The 21,975-nt window shown below is 36.0% G+C and overlaps 2 pseudogenes across 2 annotated transcripts in view; one reads left to right on the plus strand and one right to left on the minus strand.

The window, feature by feature from the left end:
• The window catches only part of LOC309652623 (small nuclear ribonucleoprotein E pseudogene), a 409,018-nt pseudogene that overhangs the window by 343,702 nt on the left and 43,341 nt on the right, over nucleotides 1-21,975 (minus strand). The gene's annotated exons all lie outside the window — the stretch shown is intronic.
• Nucleotides 17,733-21,975, plus strand: part of LOC309652788 (DDB1- and CUL4-associated factor 8 pseudogene) — a 72,453-nt pseudogene continuing 68,210 nt past the window's right edge. Inside the window, exons 1-2 of the transcript in view lie at nucleotides 17,733-17,943; nucleotides 19,039-19,258. The product of the transcript in view is annotated as a DDB1- and CUL4-associated factor 8 pseudogene (transcript). The remainder of the gene's footprint in view (nucleotides 17,944-19,038; nucleotides 19,259-21,975) is intronic.

The raw sequence follows: 21,975 nt of genomic DNA on the forward strand, positions 1-21,975 counted from the left end.
AAAGGATGAATTAGACAAAAAAAACAACCTCTTGTCAAGGGCCAGTGACAAGTAAAATTACCTATCTAGGCTTGGGTTCTGGGAAGGAAATTTTAAAATGGTTTCACTGAGATTTCACAACTTCATTCCTGCCCTCGCTTATGAGTTCCTATTTTTGCTACCCACATAGTCTGTAAAACTTCATGCCACAAAATTAAAGACATTCTGAGTTGGTAGTAACTTGGGCCACCTCACACAGGTAAAATGCATCGCCTTTCTGGAAGAAGGTAACCTCAAAAAAGGACTCACCAGCTGTCCTTATATAAAATTCCCTGAATTGAAGCTCCGAATAAGCAAAAGTGAGGAGGGAAGAAAAGGACAGATTTTGATGACCAAGAAATTGAGATATTAAAATTATCAGATAAAGATGATAAAATAAGTATGTGTAAAATGTTTAAAGAAATAAAAATGACTGAGAACTTTCTGAAGATGATTATCACATTTGGGAAAAACAACATAAAAATATACAAAATAATATTCTATATTGTTTAGGGATATATAAATATGGGAATAAGAAAATGAAAAACATTATTATAAGCACTAAATTCAGGATAATGATACCTCTGCAAAGCAACAGAGTCAGGAAGAAGACAGAGTAATGTAATCTCAGATAATATCTTGACATGGCATAATCTGTATTTTAGAAGAACCGATTTCAAAGGCCAGTAGTAGTATTTCCCAGTTAATCAGGTATAGTTTTAAAACTTATCTGTGATACACTTTTAGAATTACATTCAGTTATTAGGATATTTAGATCATGGACAAAAATACACGAACTTTTCTGAAAGAGGAGTTTAGAATTGCACAATGATTGGAGTTATAATTTTTACAAACTCCTTCTCAGTTGATTGGACACAGTACTGTTGTTATGGGTCTCGGGTATTCAAGACAGTTACCATATCCTTTCCCACAGCCCCATCCTCACACACACCTGCATTTTAGGATCATTAATGATATACAGGTAGAAAAATATGGACAAAGCACAACTCAGTGGTATAATAATGATCCTAGGTAAGATTTATTTTAACCTAGAATTGGTCAGGATCTACAAATTAAAATGTTTCTATTAGAGCTAGTTTAGTATTTCATGCATATTTGACTTGAAGATAGAATAAAAATAAGATTTACTGGGTGGCAGATGGGTTAGTATATCAGCTCATATGGGAACCAAGGCTCTCAAACACGGCTATACATTAACATCATTTGGCAAAGTTTAAAACATACTGATACCCGGGCCTCAGCCCCAGAGAATCTGACTGGATTGGTTTAGGGTAGAGTCTAGGCAATGATATTTGTTAAAACTTTCCCATATGACTCTAATATGCAACCAGGAATTGAGGCCCACTTTCTTTGAGCAAAATGGCATGGACATGGCAAGTGTGTCTCCATGAAACCCTGAGAATGAAACTGCAGTTTCAGGATCAATTTAGCACTCTGAGTGGTCACTGTCAACTGCTCTGATTAGCCTGGAAATGGTTTGAAACCTATTTGTTAACCCTGCCTGAGAACTGCAGGACTGCTTTTAGATTGAGGTAAGAAAATTAGGAATATTGGAAGATTCTTATCCCTATATATTCAGATGTCTAGAATCACCATAAGTATTTTCCTGATACAAATAACGTGAATATTAGGACTAAAAGTAGACATTTTAATGTCAGATAGTTATTTTAATTTCAGAAATCCTATAAGTACGGTTTTCTAAGAAACTAATTTTGACAGTAGTGTTGGATACTTTTTTAAAAATTAAAATGTCTATTAGCTCCTATTTTTTCTTTTCTCCTATTTCCAAGCCCCTTCATAATCCTTACCAAATGCTTTGCTCTTTAATGTCTAATATTTTTTAACAGTTAGATGAAGTTTATAAAATGCCCTGTTCTAATACTAGTTTCTGAGAGTGAACTCCCAAGTTAAATTCCTGTCCATAATAAAAATAATAACTTTATGTATTGAGTGATTATGATGTGACAGACATAACCACTGAATATGTATTATCCCATTTAATCTTTATGATATTATAATTATTTGCCTTTACAAATAAGAAAAAATACTCAGACTAAATAACTTACATGAGATCACACAGCATGACTCTGAATCTCCTGAGTCTAACCATTTTGATATATGAACACTATCTATCTATCTATCTATCTATTTATTTATTTATTTATTTATGGCTGTGTTGGGTCTTCGTTTCTGTGCGAGGGCTTTCTCTAGTTGCAGCAAGTGGGAGCCACTCTTCATCGCGGTGCGCGGGCCTCTCATTATCGTGGCCTCTCTTGTTGCGGAGCACAGGCTCCAGACGCGCAGGCTCAGTAATTGTGGCTCACGGGGCCTAGTTGCTGCGCGGCATGTGGGATCTTCCCAGACCAGGGCTCAAACCCGTGTCTCCTGCATTGGCAGGCAGATTCTCAACCACTGTGCCACCAGGGAAGCCCAACACTTTTAAGTTGGTTTTGCAATCTAGCTATGTAATGTAAGCATAGATTCATTGATTCACTAATTACCTAATTACTACAATTCATTTTATTAATTCTCTCAATAATATTTATTGAGTGCCTACTATATGCTAGGCACTTATTGAGCTCTGGATATACGGTTGTGAACGAAAGAGATGAAGTCCCTGCCCTCATGGACCTGTAGAAACTGAAGTTTCAAGGCAAAGAAACTTGATTAGATGTGTCCAGTCATGTGCAAATGAATCAAAAAGAGAAACAGGTATCAGCTTCTAAGATCCACCAGTTAGTTGCTAGGCCATTTTGTCAATTTCAACAACCTGAGAGCATTGCATTATTCCACCACTCAGTCATGCATCAGCAGGGATGAGGATAGAATATGTAGTTATATGGAATAATGAGGACCTAGCATACTATAATTATTTCAGAGCAAAGTGATTCAAAAAATAGAACCATTGAAACCTTGGGTAAAAGAAACAAAATCAAGGACAAAAATCTCATCCGATTTAAAGGTTAAAAGAAAACACAGGGACAAAAGATCTTCAAATTGCTTACAACTTTTTTTAGAACTTTAGTTTTGTTCATCTAAATTGATCAAAGTTACTCTGAAGTGACAGGGATATAAATTGCATACATATCTCTAATGTCAGAAAACAGAGACACAACTAAGCTGGCATGCAGACTGAGCATATGTTTAACTTAGGATGTAAAATTTTTCTAGATGACCATAATCTGAAGAATTCTAAACAGATAGGCTTTAATTTTAGATTATTTGGGAGAGAAGCTAATCATTTAGAAATAATTTTGTTGCAAATATGCATTTCTCTAGTTTTAAGAATAACAAAAAACACATTCATATAATAGTTGCCAGGATAACTGAATCCTTTGTCTACTTCAATATGGCAATTCCTACTGGCTCATTTTGTTGTAAAATATTTTGTAAGTCATGGAAGCAAATCCAGGAAGAAGGCAAGAAATAACACAAAATGTATCACCTTGATTCATATATTTATAAACACTCCTCCTAGGGGAAATACATTGCTGTAATAAACTACTTTGAAAGACATTACATCTGCAATAGGAATAATTCATGAATACAGTTACACACTTAGGTGGGAAAGACTGTGACATATACTGTAATCTTATATTTTTCTCATCAAATGAAGATCTAAATATTTATGAATGAGGATTTTTTCAGCATCTGCTAGTAAATGTGCACCCTAATACATTTTTATTCCTAAAAATTGGAAGAAAAATATTAAAAAAATCTTAGGTAACATTTCTGCAGAGTGAGATCAATTCATTGATACATTAGTCTATGAAGCAAAGTAATCATGCATTATTCAAAGAATTTAGCCACATTCTAAGAGACTTATGTCTCCTCTGGGTTTACATATAAATAACATGATTTATTTTTTAGACTAGTCTGGAAATAAAATTTAAAAGGGTCAATCTTCATTTTAGTAGCTGGAAAGCAGTAATTTCCAGATATTCATTTGTTCCTAGAAGAATGTACTGATTACATATTTCTACCCAAACACAGAGTGACAATGTGATGAGCACAAAAATGCTGAGGCACTGTCCCCATCTCCAAAAATATTTTATTGAATAAAATAGATATAGATAAAAAATACAACCGTGCAAAATGCTACAGGAAGAAATTATCTAAATTGTATTGCATATTATATAATTATATTGTACATATAATTATATATAAATATATAATTAATATTATACAAAAGAAGTTTAACTAGAATTAACAAACACAAATAATCTTAACATCTTATAAAAACAATCCTAATAAAATATTTCTTAGTGGAAAAAAGCAATTTTTAACATTGAAACATCTAATTAATATTCTGGTTAAGCTATTTGATAGCTATGTTTTTAAGTTAATGCTCATAATACAAATATATACGGTGCTTACATTTGTCAGATTCTTCAGGAATAACAATTCCCTAACCTTCACCCTAGGCAAAACTAGCCTTTATACACTCATATCCACCATTGATTTTTTGCTTACAACTAGAAACACTTTTCTCTGAAGCAGCCAGAAATGAGTCACTGGTCAGTTAATCAAAAAAGTACAATACGGAAGAAATAACAACAATAACAACAAACAAACTAAATAAATAAAACTATATATATGTATATTTATAGGTATATGTGTATCTATATATGTATATATACTTTAAAATGTTCATTTAATGTAAATATCAATATATTTTAATTTACAACTCTTCATTTTAACTTAAAATTAAGTGGTAAATTTTATTTATCACTTTTTTTATGTAGTGCCAAGACTGTTTGATTTTGCGAATGTAAGTTCCACAGTCATATGCATCATCTACACATTCTAGTTTTAGCTAATTTTTTAATTAATAAGGTCAAAACCCAAAGACACTTAAGAAGCACTTTGTATAAAAAATATTTCTAGAATATGATTTTTCCAATCTTTTACAAGTATCTCTTCCACATATTTTAGTAGCTCACATTTATCAAGTGTTAGCAAAAGAATTTGACAGTTTTTATAGACAAAAATCTATTTCAGCACTTGAAATTTTTGTTTGTTTTGTTCATATTGAATTAAATTATACAATTAAAACAAGTAAAAATGACACAACAAACTTGAGGGGATAAAGTATGACTGATTCTTTGATAAGCAAATAACTCAATTGATGGGGGCAACACTTGAGGGTGTAGTAGACAGTAGACTTGTAGCCATGAGCATTCAGGGTGTCGAGAGTATCTGCCAGTAATGTTTTATGGAGGTATTGAGGACAATTGCTCAATCCATTGAATCAATACATAAAACTGCTTAAGAGATTACTGTAAAGTATACCAGGCATTCAGGTAAGCATTTTAAAAGCATTAGTGTATTTAATTCTCATGACAACATGAGAACTCTGTAGGACAGGCATTATGTTCTCATTTTTACAAATGAAGAAACTGAGTCTCAGTGAGGTGAAATACTTTACCTAAAGCTTTCCAGTTAATAAATACCAAAACTAAAACTGGAACCTTGTTCTAGACAGTACTGTCTCTAATATAGCTTTGACTGTTCTGTATAATGATTAATAGTTATCTACTAGTATCTGGCTGGATTAGAAATTCTTTAAGGGCAAGATCCAGTCTTTTTCATTACAGTATCCCCTGTGTCCATATATGTATGTATGCTTTAAAAAGATAGACCCACACAATAGATGCATGGGTTCTTTGGGAAAACATTAACTTATTCAGACAGTAGCTTGTTAAATTGATCCTTGGTCTAACTGGGGATAGTTTGGAGCAGAATAATTAGTTTTTGTTTCTTGCTTTTTAAAAAACTCCTCTTAACAAATTTTAAGTGTACAATACATTATTGTTGACTATAGGTGCTAAGTGAAATAAGCCAAACACAGAAAGACAAGTAACTGCAGGATTCCACTTATACGAAGCATCTAAACCATAAATTTAGATGGTTTTAATAAATTTATTCAATAAATTTATAAATTTTAAATTCATAAAATCAAAGACTGGAATGGTTGTTACCTGGGGCTAGGGGGAGGGGAAGATGAGGAGCTATTAATTAACAGGCATAAAATTTCAGGTCTGTCTCTTGCTTTTTAAATACGGTACATTGGATGCAGAATGTTATCTATTAACATTCTCTAGTTAACTAAGATTTTGCCATTTTAAATTATTATTTGCAAGCTTTATTCACTTGTTATTTGTATAACATTTATTAAAAACCCCAAATCAATGGCTTCTTGCATGTAAAATGATCTTTCAGAAGATAAATTTGGTTTATATAATAAAAATGAAATAGTATATAATCTCATCATCTAAAATAATGCTATTTCTGATATAACTTGTTGATTTACTTTGATTTTTTTAATGGAAGCTCAGGTTCTGATATAAGGATGGTGATTAGCAGTTATGAAAGTTATGTAGTCAATGTAAATTGTACAAAAGCAATATTTTTTTTAAAGATCATTCTATTACAAGGAATCTACTAATGTCGAGTAGCAAAAATGGAGATACCACTAATTAATATTTAATTCTGATGGGGATGACCCTAAGAAAGTTGAACATGCAAAACTCAGGGAGTTTTTTGTTTTACTTTTAATAAACAGTAGCCAACAAAATATTTTATATGAATAAGGGCTAGCTACTTCCCTTAAACGGTGTAACCAGGTTATTATGAAATCAAGTCTCAGAACAAGCTCTAGAAACATTTATTAGCAAAGAGGCAAAAATGGTTCATATTACAGCTTATTCTGTAAGCTTGATGAAGTCTCAGCTGTCTGTCATTCTAGGAGTTTGACCCACCCCCCTTACAAGAAATATTGGCTCAACACTGGACAATATCCCAGAAGTAGGACACAGTTACTCTTATGGTCATCATTAAGCAACCAAAATCCTTCTAAACCAAAGGCAGGATACATGATAGTTTACAGACCTAGTCTTTGGCAACATCCCTAACAGTAGAAGCTGCAAACCTTGCTGGATTTTTATGTCCTGTTTATTCAAGGGTGGGGAGCATCTTTATACTATTTTAGCCAATTCATATAAAATGAAAGCTTTTAGTTTCACTAATTACCATCCATTTATAACAGGTGCCATGCCAATTAATAAGCTTGCCACTAATTTAACCAATGAAAACCCATTTCTGACATGAAATATGGTGATTAGCAAAATATCTGGATATGATCAAAGACAAAGATAGCTAATCTGTTTGTAATCACTGCCTCTGGAGTGGGGAGGATATTCTCTTTGAAAAAGTGGTATCTGACTGTCCCTGGAGTGGAGATTCCTGGTTAGGATGCATAAACTGTCTATGCGAAATTATTTTTAAGCAAATTACAATTATCATTAAATTTTTTTTTACTATTCTTATGAAGTCAGTTCCTAAGAAATGGAAAATAAGAAGGAATAAAGGCAGAAAAAGTAAGCTCTTTTATAGTAACTCTTTTTTGCTTTTTATATAGTTATATTTTCTTTTAAATAAATTTATTTATTTTATTTATTTATTTTTGGCATTGCTGCACGCAGGCTTTCTCTAGTTGTGGCCAGAGGGGGCTACTCTTGGTTGCGGTGCACAGGCTTCTCATTGCTGTGGCTTCTCTTGTTGCGGAGCACGGGCTCTAGGCGTGCGGGCTTCAGTATTTGCAGCACGCAGACTCAGTAGTTGTGGCGCGTGGACTCTAGGGCACCCGGGCTCAGTAGTTTTGGCTTGCAGGCTCTAGAGTGCAGGCTCAGTAGTTGTGGCGCACGGGCTTAGCTGCTCCGTGGCATGTGGGATCTTCCCGGACCAGGGCTCGAACCCGTGTCCCCTGCGTTGGCAGGCGGATTTTCAACCACTGCACCACAGGGAAGCCCTATAGTTATATTTTTAACGTAGACCTAATGCATTAATTCACAATATTGTTGACTTAACAGTAATATTCCTCTCTGGGACCAGCTGCATGATATTTGATGGGATACACTGAATGGAGTGGTGAGGGAGGAGGTAGCTGCTACTTAGAGAGTCTAATCAGTGAAGTCATATTCTGGAGGTTAATGGGCAATATATGTCTCTGTCACAGCCCTGACAATTTGGCTTATTCAAACCACTACTCTTTTAATATTTGTTCAATTTTTATTTGGAGGACAAGTTTCTTGTCATGTGCAAGGGTCAGAAGAAGGGCAAATCTGCTTGCCAAAAAAAAAACAACAAACAAACCCCTGCCTGTAAATTACCCTGCTGCACTCACTAGCATCAGTCAGATCATTGTTTACTAAGAGACTACAACCAATAAACAATACAGCAATCCTCTGTTGTTACTTTTAAAAGTCCCTTACAGGATGTTGACAAAAAGAAACCCTTGTATACTATTAGTGGGAATGTAAATTGATACAGCAATTATGGAAAACTGTATGAAGGTTTCTCAAAAAATTAAAAATAGAACTACCATATGATCAAGCAATCCCACTTCTGAGTACACATTCAAGGGAAAGAAAATCACTATCTGCAGTGATATGTGCACTCTCATGTTCATAGCAGCATTAGTCACAACAGCCAAGATATGGAAACAAACTAGGAGTCTGTCAAGAGATGAATGGGTAAAGAAAATGTGGCATATATATACAATGGAATATTATGTAGCCTTTAAAAAGAAGGAAATCCTGCCATTTGGGACAATATGGATGAACCAGGGAACGTTATGCTAAATGAAATAAGTCAAACACAGAAAGAGAAATACTGTATGACATAATCTCACTTATATGTGGAATCTAAAAAAAAAATGTTGAACTCGTAACAGAGTAGAATGGTGATTACCAGAGGCTGAGGAGCTGGGGAAAAGGGGAGATATTAATCAAAGGGCACAAACTCTCAGTTGTAAGATGAATAAGTTCTAGAGACCTAATATGTAGTATGTATAGTACGGTGACTGCAGTTAATAATAATATATTGTATACTTGAAATTTGCTAAGCGAGTAGATGTTAAGTGTTCTCACTACAGAAAAAAATGATAACTATATGAAGTGATGGATATGTTACTTAGCTTCATTGTGGTAATCATTTCACAATGTATATCAAAACATTACATTGTACCCCTTAAATATATATAATTTTTATTTATCAATCATTCCTCAATAAAGCTGGAAAAAATAAGGATATTAAATGAAGGAAGATGAAAGAAAAGCCTGCTGTCCCCTTATAGCTATCTCACCCAAGTGATGCTAAAATAAAATATGCCCTATAATTGTACTCAGTATATTTCCAAAGAGGAGTTCTGCTAAATATATTTTCTCCAATTTTTTACACTTTCATTGACATTTTAGATTCTCTTTGTAATAGATTTTCCTGCTGAGCACCTTTATGTCTAGCCTAACTCAATTCAGCTCCAAATATATATATGTATAACATTCATATATTTTGCATGTATAGGATTTTTTAGTCAGTCATGGGGCATACAATAATAAAATACAGATACACACACACACACACACACACACACACACACATTTTTTCTTCCAGAAAGTAAAATAATACACTTCAGATTTTAGCAATTATTGAATATTCGTGGGAGTCTTATGGGGGTTTATTCTTTAATTTGAAACGACTTTTTAAATGATTTGGCCTTTCTACTGAGAATGCAGGGATGCTATATTATGGTGCTGAAATTATTAATGTGCATAAATATTCCTTTTCTCCTTTTCTTTGGGGCACATGAGAGCATTCTATTTCCTTCTTCACCCTTTGAAAGTAGGTGTGGCCATGTGACTATTTCAGTCAATGAGTCATAGGCAGAATGACACATGTCACTTCAGGGCTTGAGCATTTAAGTGCTCGCGCAAGACTCTCCAGGACTGCTCCTCCTCTGACATGACAAGCAGGGGAGCACATGTGAATTGCGAGACCCCATCAGCCTAGGTCTCTAACTACCTACAATTAACATAGCTCCTCTACCAACCTGAGTGGTACATTAGCATGTACAAGAAATAAACCTTTGTTGTTTCAAACTGAGGTTGAAAAAACAAATGAACACAAAAAGCAGCGTAAGCAATAACAACAAGAAAACCAGAACATAACCGAGTTGAACTATCCAGTACTTGCCGTTTAATAAAAAACAGAAAACTCCTTTTTCTAGGTAGAGAGGAATCACCTAACTATATAATATTATTTTAAAGACTATTTTCTGTAGCTGAAATAATTTCTCAATTAAATCAAAGTGGCTAAATGTTAGCAGAATGCTGGTTATTTCATAAACTAGTTCTCTGTATACATTCAGCAAGCTGTGGCAATTTAAAGGTTATATCTTCATAGAAATGAGACAGTGCTAGAACATCAAAAGAAAATGACCACAAATGTTTGAGCCAATCGTAGGGCACAATAATAGAAATATTATATATCATCTTACAGTTCTTTTAGCTGTGCCACACTGATTGAGAACTAAATTAAAATTATTAACTGCATTACAAAATCCCTAATCAAGAGGTAATATGAGCCACCAAAATATATATTAAAATTTACTTAGTTCACTTATTATATACTTTGATTTTTCTTGGTAAAAGTTATTCTTATTTGTCTGCGTTAAAAGGAATTATACAGAAATGTGAAGGTTTATTCTTTTTCCTTAATTCTTATCATTAAGATAACATTAATGTGATTTTAAGGCCAAACATTAATTACTGCTGAATATGATAAATTATTTTTTCTCTCTCCTACAACCTCCTTTCTGTCTATTCTATCTCTACACTTCAGAAGCTCTAGGATTCATCTACTCAGGACACTCTACCAACTCCTGCACCCCTGCTTTTTAACCAGGGAAAACTAATAAAGACCTAAGGAAAAATAGAAAGTGAGTGACTAATACAAATTCCACTCTGTATACTGCTCACTTCAAAATGCTATCATTATAATCTAAGAAGTTAAAATAATATGACACTTTAACCTCTAAGTTAATCAATTTAAGAGAATACTGGGAGTTCTATTTCCAAGAGACTGATTGAAATCAAACCTCTGGGCTGGTATAAGAATAATTAAGAAATGGTTTTAGGTTCCAGAGCAATAGTTATCTATATACAAGTTATCAGCAGCCGATTGGCTCCAATTATTCCTTCAGACATCTAAGAGAGACAAACCGTAGACATAAAAAGCTCTTGCTCATTTGCATATTCATAATACCTCAGTGAATCACCAGGACTGGCACTGATGCTGCCTGAATATTAATGCAGAGCCAACAGCTGAGTTGAAGGGCAAAGCAATATATAGAAACAAACAGCAATTTCCCTCTGGAATTCACAATTTAACTTAATGGTGGACAGTTTTTAAAAACCAGTTTATTATTATCATTATTATTATTATTATTTCATTCCTTACTACAAGATTATTCCCCATTTCTTATAATATCTAGTCAGATCAGTGCAGGATTAGAGTACATTTTTTTTTTTTTTTTTGTATTTTAAACCAGATTTGATCACGCAGTCTTCCTTTACACCATAAACCACAAACTACTCGAGCTTACAGGCTAAATATCTATGCAGTATGCACCCCAAAAAAGAGGCATCCAAGTCATACACTGCATCCAGCTGAAGGGCATTCTATTTTTATATGCTTTTAAAAGCTTCAAATTTGTGAGCAGTTAAAAGTTCGGATAGTTAAGTGCCTTTGCCTTCAATTCTTCTCCCTGCTCTGCCCTTTAGTTTCTTGTATAAACCTCTGTCTCCTGACCCCACCCTTTGTCACAGCTCAAATGGATGTTTCTGCCTTGGCTTCTGCAGAGAGTCACAGCTTGAGGCTTCCGGAAGAAATGATGCAATTCCTTCCATGAGGTAGAGCAGAATATTTGTGGAAGAGTATGTAGGAGGGAGATATGTATTTGAGGTTTGCATGTGTGATGTATTTGTAGCATCGGCATTACATTTATACATCTTTGATCACAAGATTGTTTATTATAGGATTCTATTTTGCTTGGAGAAGTGGCAGATTAGACAAAACTCTCCCAAGCATTTGCATTTCCTTTTCCTGAAGAAGGTGCTGTCTGCCAACAGTGGTTTCAGAAATAAACAGGAGTAGATAAAATAGTATCTCTTTAAAGACAACCTCAGGTTTAGAAAACAGAGTTCTGTACCTTACTGATTATCATACTGCTTTGCTTTATTTATTTTTATTGGGCTTCTATTTCAAATGATAGTAAATAATAACCACAGCAATAGCTAATCTATATTGATCACATACTGTATCAGTCAATTTTTGCTGCATTAACAAACTGCCTCTAAAATCAGTGGCTTAAAGCAATAAACTATTACTGCGTATGTGCCTGTGGGTTGCCTGGGGTTTGGCTCATCTGGGGGGAGCCTCAGTTTGACATTTCCGTTCAAATTTCTGTTCTGTGGCAGCCAGGGTGGCCCTACTTCGCACTGCAGATCTATGAGTTGTTTGGGGTGACTGTTCCATTTTTCAATCATCCTTAGACCTATAGGCCAACCAGGTAATATTCTACTCATGGTGTTAGCAGAGGCACAAGGGTTCAGACAGAATATATGAGGCTTCAAGGCTTAGGATAAGATCCAGAACACTCACTACCTCTTTATTCTATTAGTCAAAGCCAAGCATCAGGAAAATATACATTATCTCTTTAGTGGAAAAGACTGAAAAGTCACATGACAAAAGGAGGGGTGAAAATTTTAAACCAATAATGCAATCTACTACACACACTATGGCCCAGGCTCCTTTGTTAGCATGCTATATATATCATTTCATTGATTCTTCAGTGTAGTCCCGTGTATTATTGCCATCATTATTTTACAAACAAGAAATTGAGATTCAGAGAGGTTAAGTAACTTGTTTAGGACCATACTGCCAGCAAGTGATAAAGCAATGATTGACATCTAAGCAATTCTTAAACACTATGCAGTTTTTCTCAAATGTTCCATCCTACCTGGTTTCAAAGAATATTTCTATATTTAATACAGAGATTATAAAGATATGGGACATAATGTTTGGTCATCAATATAATGATAATGAGTAAGGATAGAGCAAACAAAAATTCTACTGGGATAATACTATTCATTTCTAAGTCACCTCATTCTTAAAATTTATTTATACATGAGACAGAATAAGGATAATGTCCTCAGTAGGGAAGAACCACAGGCATATTAATAAATTAAACTTTCATTTATGGTTCTTTTGTGATCAATGATTATTCCTTAGAACAAGAAAGACCTTCTTCTTTGCCAACAAACACTACATATAAAAATTATAACTGATTTTATTTTATAAAAAATGTGCACCAAATAGTTTTATAGATTCAAATATCATTCATCAAAAACCACAAATGGCTATAATAATGGCAGAGAACTTTATTGAATGGAAAGTAATTGTTCCACTGCCAGTAGAAATGTAAGTACACTCATAATTAAAGTATTTTCTAATTGTCTTCTTGGCAATCAATAGCAAAATGGTTTTAGAATATGTTTATATTTGCACTGGTTTCTTGATTTTTCATATTTTCATTTGTTGTCGAACAGTTGTTTTCAGAAACCTGAAGGGGTTTAGTTGAATCAAAAAAGTCAGCATATACCACAGGACTCAGTGATAATTCCATATTGTTTTCATACTGTTCCTCATTGTATAAGGCGTGGCTTAGTAAATACCACAAATTGTTAAAAGAGCTTAATTTGCTGGAATAAACATGAAAACAGTAGGGCAAAATTAAATAAGATGGACTCTGACATAAATCCAACCTCCATGTTGCAAGATTTCTCCCAAGGGTTAAGCCATACACAGAGACAGATTTTATATGGGAGTAAGATTAGCATTCATAGAAATTGGAATACTAAAATACTGAAATGAATGTCTATGTGTAGCTTTTGAAATATTTAATATATAGAATCCTTGTCTTTGACACTATTATGTTATTCAAGATTAATAGTTGTACTGAATCTCACACTTTGTCTACTTCCTTTACTGCATACCAAAAACATTTCAGAATCTCATTAAGAGCAGACTGGAAGCTAGGAAGCTGAGAGCATTTATGAGTGTGTTTATTCTGAGGAAAGTGCATGGTATATGATAAATATTCGATTATTATTTTTGAACAATGCAGTATTATGAGCTTTTACACCACTGGACTTGAAACAAAACTGGGTTCTTAATAGTTGAATGACCTCAGTCAAGTTATTTAACACTGCAAAGGTCAGTTTTGTTTTTATCCATAAAAATGGGGATAAGAATCTACCAATGTCCTAAAGTTGTTTAGAGGAGGAAATTAAAACATTTATTTATAGCCGAATTTCCCCAACCTGTATTAACTAATGAGTTAAATGGAATCCTATTATTAACTCAGAACTTAATCATTCTGGCCCCCACCTGCTGAGGCAGAATTTCAGTCCCTTCCTGCTAGATCTTTCCATGTTACATTTGGATGTCCCCAGTGAGGGTCTCAAATGTGCTCATGAGAAGCCCTCTTCCATTTCTCAACCTCAGACCTTTTCACTGATGCTCATGGCCTGCAACAGCACTTGAGAATCAACTCTTCCCCAGCGGGCTGAAGCTGCCACTCAATCCTCCGGGAAATGTTGATACTGAACCCTATCTTGCTATCTCTTGTACCTGATGTCACAGCATCTCTGAGTACCCAAAGGACATTGCATTCTCTGGGGTCCTCATTGAGTGGAAGCTCTTATGTATTCAATGCACAAGTAGAAAGATCATCCTTGCCCTTCAGCCTGTAGCCCCTCTCTCTCTAAAGGTCAATTACAAATCAAGTTGCTGAAATAGGAGAGTCAATATCTGAGACAGAAATCATGCTACTGCAGCATCTGGTCAGGTGAATTCATACAGACACACACACACACAAATACACACCCCACCTCCAACCTTCTCAAGTCTTCTCCTTTAGGATGGATTTTAGCATACATAAGAAGAGGAAATTCATATTTTGCTGCCAATCACAACTTTTGGAATGGAGTACTTGGGGACATAAGACCCTGTGTTGGCAGGGTTTTGCATACCTAGTATATCATGGCTCACCATTAATACGGACTCCATCATCTAGAATGGCATCTTTAAGATTTTTCTGAATCTGAACCATTAGAGCATCTCCAGAGATCACAATTTATTTGGTCTGGGATGAGTTGCTGGCATAGGTAATTTCTAAAAATTCCTTAGATACTCCTAATGTGTTCAGGTTTAAGAAGCATTGCTTCAGAGAATCTGTTGAAAACATATTTTACCAGATAAAATGTGCATTTGACTTTGTTTATAACATTAGTAAAATGGCAGGTGTCTGTGAGCATCCTGAAATCTAGTTTAAGGATAACTGACTTAGAGCCAGTAAGTTGGATTGTTTCTCCATATGAGGGAATAGCCATGCAGGGAAGGCTGCTAGAAGAGATATTAATGAGGCTATGTCCTAGAATGAAGCAATAATCAGTTTCAACTAATACAATTTTTTTTTTCTATTTATCTGTGTTTTCCCAATGTTCCTGGTATTATGCTATCTTGCTGTAGGTGATTAATAATTATTGAAATTCATATTAGTACTAAAATTCAGGAAAATATTTAGATACATTAAATTAGAATGAGAATAATAAAAAGAGATTTAAAAGTGCTTCACTTCTGGGAAAGTAGAATGACCAAGTTTCACTGACCAGCCAATTAACATTGAAAAAAAATCTATGTCCTAGATTTAGAGAAATATTAATAACCACTTCTCATATAATAGAGGACAATATCAGTGAGAAATGTTTCATTTATGGTGTGGCAAGAGAGTCACAGAAATACTGTGTAAGTTTTGTGTAAAAAACCACCTCCTGGGATGTCTGGAAACTTACATGAGACTCAGTTTTTATTACACTGTAATAAAATTGGCAAAGGTGTTTTCTAGCTAAGATAAGGTGGGAAAATAAAATTGCAATTAAGACCAGTCATGGAAATGTTTTGATTATACCAGAAATAGAATGAATGAATATTTCCAAATTTTGGTAACTCCAAAATCAATTGCAAGAAATATTTAAGACACTTGGAGCTAGGTTTTATGACCCATTCTGGGGATTTTGACTATTATCATGATAGGCCAAAGAGAGGTGCCAAAAGTGAAGAAATGAGAGAGGGAGAGGAGGGGGGAGAGAAAGAGAGAAAGTTAATTAAACATGTTTCAATATTTGCCTCTGTAGGGAAGCAGGTGTATAAATAATTTTATAAGGAACTCTATGGCTGAAAATAAAGTAAAATGGCTTTTATAAAATATCAAAACATAAAAAAGATTAGTCTATTGTCAGGAAGAATATATATATATACACATAAAATGAAATATGGATACTTTTTAAATTTTTTTCTCAATATTACCACCTAGAGGTAACCGCTCTGAACAAATACATATACATATATTCAGTATATATGTATATATATACATATATGACATTTTCTAAAGCCTGAGACGAAGCAGACAAAGAGAAGAGAAACAGTGCAGGTCATGCTATTTTCAGACCGGGGAGTCAAGTAGTCCCAGATAACGAACCCAACTGGGACCACCGAGACAAAGGGGAAGCGGGTGTAAGACAGAGGCTGACCCATTATAAAAATATGATCCTAAAGGGAATCCAGGCAGCAGGAAAGAAACCTGTCAAGTGGAATAAGATAAAGGAAATCAATCAGGAGCCAACAGAAAACCCTTCTGCATTCCTAGAGCCTCAAGGGGATGCCTCCAAATCTATACTACCACGGACCCTGAGTCATTGGAAGGGAAGGCAATCCTGAGGTCCTATTTCATTTCCCAAAGTGCCCCCGACATTAGGCATAAACTTCAGAAACTGGAAATAGAACCAGATACCCCTACCTTTTGCCTGGTTAAGGCTGCCTACTGGGTGTTTAATAACTGAAATATAGAGGAGGAAAAGTCAGAGGATAAAAAGGCCCAGAGACCCACCTACTGGCTGTTGCCGTCCAATGTCAACTGGCCAGCACAAGAATCTGGACTAACTGCCCATGGAGACTCTTGACTCTGGTGAGTGACCTCAGGCCCCCACTGAGAGATGGCAAGCAAGCCAAGGAAACTAGGGCCCAATCAGTGTACCATATGTAAACAAGAGGGACGATGGAAGAGAGAATGCCCAAAGGGGGATGGAAATGGCAGATCCTGGCCACTACTGTCGAAGGCAGATTGTCCAAATAGATAAAGAATGACGGGGGCCAGGGGGCTCCTAAACTGGCACTTCAATTGATCCCTGAGGAGCCCGACTGACATTGGACATAGGGGGAAAGGCTGTTGAATTCTTAGTCAACACCAGTGCCACTTACTCAATTCTGAACACCAGATTAGGCAAACTCAGTCACAAGAGTTGTAAAATTATGGGAGTATCAGGGAAGAAAATTTTTGCTTTTGAGTGGCAGGATCCAAACATACAGAAAGGCCCTTGGACAGTCCTGCCCCAAAGGTTCAAAAATTCCACCGCCATCTTTGGAGAAAACTTAGCTAAACACCTAAAAGATCTACATCTGGAGGAGGGAACCCTCCTCCAGTATGTCGACAACATTCTGATCACCAGCCCTACTAAGGAATCCTCTGACAAAAATACTGTAGCTACTCTGAACCACCTAGCCGATAAAGGATATTAGGTGTCCAAGAAAAAGGCTCAAATATCACAAACCAGGATGACCTATCTAGGCTTCACTCTCACAGAAGGTCAGAGAAGTCCACCCCAGGAAAGGAAAGAAGCCATTTGCAGCCTCACCCCACCTAAACCTAGAAACAGCTTAGGGGTTTCCTGGGGATGGCCGAGTTTTTCCACATCTGGATCCGTAACTATGGTCTAATAGCTAGGCCGCTAGACGAAAAGTTAAAAGAAATGGATGATGATCCTTTGGAATGGAATTCAGAATGTGAAGGGGCCTTTCAAGAAGTGAAAAAACAATTACTTCAGGCCCCTGCCCTGGCCCTCCCAGATTCAGCCATTCAAACCAGAGGGACATATCCTAGAGAAGGTTTGCAGATTGATTTCACTGTCATGCGGAGAGTACCGAGCAATTTCAGATATCTCTTGGTGCTAGTAGACAAGTTTTCTGGGTGGATAGAAGCATTAAACTCAAGAAAATTGGATTGTTTCCAATTGCCCTGCTCCACATGCAGTTAGCCCCAAGGGATAAGTTAAAGTTAAATCTAAAAACCCAAAAGACCAACTCACTCCTAACGGGAACGGACCCCACTCGGTGATCCTAACCACCCATTCTGCCCTGAAGTTGCAGGGCTCACTCCGTGGGGACATCACACTCGAGTGAAGAGGCCCCTAAGTCCCAACCTCCAGAGAAACAACCGGAGACAACGGACCCCCTGCCCCCCAGCCCCGACTACTCTTTTGAACCTCTCTGTGACCTAAAACTTCTTTTCTGAAAAATGGCAAAAAAGAAATAACCCTATATGCCTTGCCAAGCAGTAGACATTTTAGGATCTGTTAGCTGACCAGGGAGGGGTCTGTGCCCTGGGCAATATGTCATGTTGCTTTTATTTCAATGCAAGTGGCCTGACTGAAGAAAGTGCAGACAGGCTACTGGAAACAGCAACTTGGCAGACAGAAGGCAGCCAGCCTCATCCGGCCGAACAAATGTGGAGTGGGGTAAAACAAGCCCTCCCCAGCGCCGCCGGTTTCTACCTTTCCTGGGCCCCTTAATAACCATTGTTCTCTTGCTGATATTTGGACCGTGTATCTTAAATTGTCTGCTGTCCTTTGTCTCCAAAAGGTTAGACAAATGGTGGTCGCAAAGGGATAGGAACAGGTAGGGCCAAGGCCTGGGGCCAAGCTAACAGAACTAAGAGCAGCTGGGAGAAGTTCTGCTCCTCCACCCGCGGTTAGGATGATGCCCACACTCAGCAGGTTACACAAGATGGACCAGGCCAGCGCCCCTCAGCGCCCCTCGAGAATGAGGACAAAAGGCAGAGGAGGGGTGTGTCACCCTCATAGTCCACTGGGGTCTCCGGGAAAAATAAGATGGAATCTAGGTGATAAGGTGTAACCTTAGTCTAGTTTTACTTGCCTGTAGGGGGCTGTGTACAGAGGCCTTGCATCTAACACGTCGGGTTAGAGTTCCCGGGGGGAACCAATGCCCAGACACCTCAGCTCAGCACGCCAGACACTGCGATTCAAGATGGCGGCGGCGGTGTCGGGCCAGGTTCAGAGGCGCTTGCCATCTGGAGCCTGAGCCGCACACCTGCGGCTGCGCCTGCCCAGCGAGAGCTCCGCTCCCGCCCCGCTGATGAGATCCCTATAAAGCAGCCCCGCCCACCGCCTGTCAAGGAGAGCATGTAGCTCGCAGGTCTCTTTTCTTTGATCAAAGGATAAAATTTTCCTTTGCTTCTGAACTGAACTCGGTCTCTGTCTACTGGTGAGACCGACACCGGGCAGGGGTACCCTTGTTGGGACCTGACTCGAAAGGGTTAGTAATACTTCCGTATTTGCCTGTGATGATCCAAGGAGTCTAGTATCCAATAACAATTAAATTTTTTCTTGTCCTTCATCTCCAATTACAGTATGAGTTGTTGTAGGTAGAGACTATGTTTTACTTACTATTGCAATCACAGTATCAAACGTACATTCTCCATGTAAAAGGCATTCAAATATTTCAAATATTTGTTGAAGGAATATTAGCAAATGGCAGATGAAAATAATTCTGGTCACCTCAAGCTTCAGGACACAGAATAGGATAAATTACAGCAGATAATGGCAATCTACCAATAGATCACAGGGGTATACCATAGGGTGGAAGTAGTGCAATGAAAGCAAATATAGCAACAACAAGAACAACAAAAACTCATTAAATGTAGGGATTCTCTGAAAATATGTACTATTAAGAAAAAAAAACTCGTGCATTGTGTGTTCAAACTAATTAAATAAATAGTAAAAATTAGTGATATTCACTTTCATTAATAATTTTATATTTTATTGTGATTTGACTCAATGTGTCCTTTCAAAACAAATATTAAAATTGTGAATGTTTACAAAACTATTCATTCACTAAAAATAGGAACTAATCTTCTCTTAAGATATATGCAACCTATGTAAAGCCACTAACATTTTAGACAATAAGAACAAATACAGTATTTAATAAGAAGCCTCAGAGAAAACTGGAAGTTATTTTACGACTCTTTCTTCTGGAAAGACCAGCATTGTATTTGAATACATTTGGTTGCTTTAAGAGACAATGATTACTTTATAAAATAGTAAAAGAAGTAGCTACTTAACCTTACAAGTAAACAGCTTACATGATTTTAGGTCATATCTATCCAGTTAACAGATATCATATTTCTGCTTAGATGGAAAATATTCTACAGTGTAAAAGTGTCAAGATAGTCTAAATAATTTAGATCTTTCTAACACAGACAAACCTTGCCGGTAACACAGCATATTTGTTTTTCAGTACTATTTTGTGGAATATGCTATGTAGACAATTGAAAGATTATAATTTTTTTTTGAATTCTGGTTTAAAAGATAATTTTGTTTTCTATGCTTCTATGATGTAAGGCAAAAATCCTACACAATTTGTAGCAAAATGATTTTCAGCATGTACCATCTTTTATCTCTATAGTATATTTATGCCTTAAACCAATGCCATTTTAAAAAGAATACAAGTCCAACGCTATTTCTTTTAATTGTAACACAACACCCACACAGGAGATGAAAAGGGCTAATTGGTTTCAACAGTTAACACTATAGCTGGTCCTCTACTCTAATGCTTCTCAAACTTTAATGTACATATGAACCTACTGAAGAATCCTGTTAAAATGCAGATCTTGATTCAGTAAGTCTGGGGAGGGCCAAACATTCTGAATTTCTAATCAGCTTCCTGATGATACTTTCAGGTACTGCTGATCCAAGGACTACACGTTGAATAACCAGCATCTATGATGAAAAGGTCCATGATGAGGGGTGGTGGGAAGAGGAGGGGAGTTAAAGGAAAGATACGAGGCAACTGATAAAAAATGTTATAACTATCATTTGACAAGCACAGACATTGATCTAGTGATTTTTGTTCTGTGAGTAGTTGCTTGGTTATTTTGTTTTTTAATGATTTGATTATTAGGACTAAGTAAAATAATCCTTATCTGGTAAGCAACAACTAGGTTAAGATGTACATAAGTTTCAGTGAGTGAATGTGTAAACCATCTGTTTTTGTAACCTCAAAATAAATAAATAAACAAACAAATGTACTAAGCAAAAAGGAAGCAGAAACTAAGACTATTTCTAGGAAAAAAATAAGCCCAACAGTAGTTTCAAAGGTCTGTTTTATAATATCAAGGAGAGTCAGGCAGAGAAGGACGCAGTACTAGATAGCGTATGTGCAGCACGAGAGCAAAGACAAAATGCAAGTCACAAAGTCTAGTTCAGCCTGAACAAATCAAATTCTGACAGACTCAAATATTTTGCTAGTAAGTAGTTGTTTGGAGTTACGGTTTGATTTTAAAAATACTGAATAACAATGGAGATTATAAAGGAGAATATTTGCTTGTCAAAATACTTAAAAAGTAATCATTTTTATTATTCTGTGAGCATTTTATGTTATGAAAGAGAATTCCCAGGAATTCTTTTCTTAAATAATCATTTCCAAACCTATTAATTTATCATTTCAAATATTCCTGTTTGGTTATTTTACATATAAAAGATACAGGCTTCTATGGCATGAATCAGTGCTCAAATTTATAAACTGAATTGATAGAAACCATGATGTTCTTTCACTAAAAATAATGGATTTGCAAGGCATATTTTATCAGCCTGGAGTGTTCCTTCTTAAGGTGACAGCTGTGGCTCTGAGAGCTTTCAAGATAAAGAAGTGGTTCCAGTCAGTAAGGCTCCTTCCCAAGCAGAGAAAAAGGTCCCCACCCATGTAATCAGTCATTGCATTTTTACCAATATAAATATCACGGGATTACTGGACATGAGGAAAAAATATCCTTATTCGGAACAAATAACCTCCAAGAAATACTATCATAAGTAACAAAATACTAGAACAATCCTGGATATGTCC

The sequence above is a fragment of the Balaenoptera physalus genome, assembly GCF_965194825.1.
Source record: "Balaenoptera physalus genome assembly, chromosome: X".
Lineage (NCBI taxonomy): Eukaryota > Metazoa > Chordata > Mammalia > Artiodactyla > Balaenopteridae > Balaenoptera > Balaenoptera physalus.